Below are 2,585 nucleotides of genomic sequence, written 5' to 3' on the forward strand. Positions count from 1 at the left end.
TGAATTTCCCCCTTTGATATTTTCATCAAAATTGAAAGCCAAAAATTTCCCCCTTCAATGAATTTCCCTCTTCATCTTTTCATAAAAAATTAAACCCTAATATTACCCCTTTTCATCTTTTTCCCTCTTTTCACTTGAACTCAAAAGAACACTAACCCTAAACCCAACAATAAAGCCAACAGTAATATTACCCAATTTCTATTATGTGTTTTGGATTCTTTGAATCCATAATTGAAGCCAACAGTGAAGAAAGGCGAACCACGCGACGAAGAATCGGCTGCGACTTTGTTGTTTTCCAGTATCAGTGGTCTTGTGATCTACACTCTTGGGTGTCTTAAGGTTTGTTCATTTTGTTGTTATCAACACCTAGATAGGGTTTAAGTGTTTTCATTCTCTAAATACGGGTCTTTCGAATTTTTGCGTATATTTAAGTTGGTTGCTGATTGGTTATAATAACTTATTGAATCATGGGATCCAATTTCTGTCAGTGATTTATTGGTTCTGCTTATCGTTTGTTATTGTCGAATTGGTGTTTCCTGTGCAATATCTGTCCTCGGCCTAGAGTCTTTAGTGTAACTTTGTCTTTAAACAAACAATTGATTAAAGGATAGGAAGTGCTCAGATTATTGTGGCAGCGTGTTTGTTCTGCACAGGGGTTTACACAGGGCATAGACACTGCTATTTGTTTAGGCGTGTCTTGTTTTTCTGGTATAGGCTTTAAGCTTTATGTTGTTTCAGTTTTAGTGGTGGGGGACTGGTATGCCAATTGCTTTGCCTGCTCTTAGAAGCTTGCTAGTTGTATTTTGTATTGTCCAAAAAATAGTTTGATTTCTTTTATCATTTAATAAAGGGAAAATTACACTAACCTCCCTTGAGATATGTCAAAATGTCGCTCACACCCCCTTTAGTTTTCTAAAAGCACTCATCTCTCCTCATTTTAACATTCTAAAGTTTCCATTTGAGAAATAACGAAGAACACGGATGCTCTTGCAGCTCTTCGCAAATAACATAGTCTGTGAGCTTATTTTAGTGCAATTGGTGATGCCTTTTAATTTTATATAACAAAAAAGTGCCTTTGTTTTTTCATTTTTCTTTTGATGCAGAAAGTGCTTTTGTTTGTGACTTTCAATAAACATATCTCAGTTTCATTGATAATGACTTTCAAATAATACCTTATTATTTCGCAGTGCTTTTGACACTATGTCATATATTAGTTGCAGCCACTTTGATCTTTACAATTTCACATTACAAGGGAGACTTTTAGAGATGCAAAAGAGATTTGTCTCCACACAACCATCAACTTTTTTTTGCTTGTTTTCATGACTTTTGATTCAGCTGGTATGTTCAAACGTGTTATGTTTTGATGATAAAAACATAGCAATGTGCATATTAAACATGGTATATAACATTTCTATTTTTATTTTTTTGAAACCATACCATATATATTCTATTATCATATCCATATATTCTAAACACAGTTCTTGAAGGACTTGTACATTTGATATATTGAAGGACCTGCACATAGCCTAAACTCAGTTGTATTGTCTCCATTGCGCATAGAGCCTAATTATTTTTCTAGTTTTTTCTTATCCTATTATACTTAGTTATTTCCATAGTTTTGACTTGTTTATCATCAATGCTTGCAGTGTGAGTGTGTTTGGAGCCTCAACCTTGTGAAAAAGATGACACCATATGAGGAGGAGCGGGAAAAAAGATGAGTTTGGCCTAGCTGGGTTTATCGATTATGTGTTTGATTGCTGCTGTCTTGTATTTGACTTTGTCTTGGAATTTCCTTTTGGTTGGAGTTATGTTTCCAAACCTCTTTACCTTATTATTTTGGCTATTTACTTTTTGAGGGCAGTTGTTGTTGGCCATGTCCCTGCTAGTGCCCTTGAGTATTGAGTAATGAGCAATTTAGTCATGTTATTTTGTGATATATTGTGCTAGAACATTGAGCACATATATTAATCTAGTTTGTATAATTTTATGTCAGACAATGAGCATTTCTTTACTCTTGAATTATTATTTATTTTTATTTGAATCTAGTATGTATTATTTAATATGAATTTTACGGATTTGAATTTAAAGCAAATTAAATTATTAGTTTTGTGGCAATTCTATCGCAAATAAGCCCATAATTCCGTTTGAAAATTGTTGGAATAATTAATTTAAATCCGTCTGAAAAACGTAGGAAATTTTAACTTAATTCCGTCCGAAATCCGTAGGAAATTTTAACTCAATTCCGTCCGAAATTCGTAGGAAGTTAAATTTAATTCCGTCCGAAATCCGTCCGAATTTTAGTCCAATATCCCACAAACGTGAATTTTAGAGTTTGTGTGAAAATCGTGCGAAATCCGTCTGAAAGATATTTGGGACGAAAATATTATTTGCGACGCGGTCTTTTCGGACAACGCCCTATGTGTCCGAATTCCGTCCGAAAACACATTTCCGTCCGAAATCCATGGGAATTGTCCGTAAATTCAGTCCCAAAACCGTCCGAAATTTCGTCCGAAAATGACCTTTTTTTAGTAGTGCGTATCCGTGGGAATCGTATCTTGATTTTTGAAATTTTTCCGTATCGACGT

The 2,585-nt window shown here is 34.4% G+C and overlaps 1 long non-coding RNA gene across 1 annotated transcript; it reads left to right on the forward strand.

Moving 5' to 3' along the window:
* On the forward strand, positions 1 to 2,019 carry LOC146942225 (uncharacterized). Its single transcript, XR_015032618.1, has 2 exons — positions 1 to 339; positions 1,647 to 2,019. It is a non-coding gene; the product is annotated as an uncharacterized LOC146942225 (long non-coding RNA).
* The last annotated feature ends 566 nt before the right edge of the window (positions 2,020 to 2,585 follow it).

The sequence above is a fragment of the Medicago sativa genome, chromosome 3 (assembly GCF_051527215.1).
Source record: "Medicago sativa cultivar Bolivia chromosome 3, Bolivia_mono, whole genome shotgun sequence".
Taxonomy (NCBI): domain Eukaryota; kingdom Viridiplantae; phylum Streptophyta; class Magnoliopsida; order Fabales; family Fabaceae; genus Medicago; species Medicago sativa.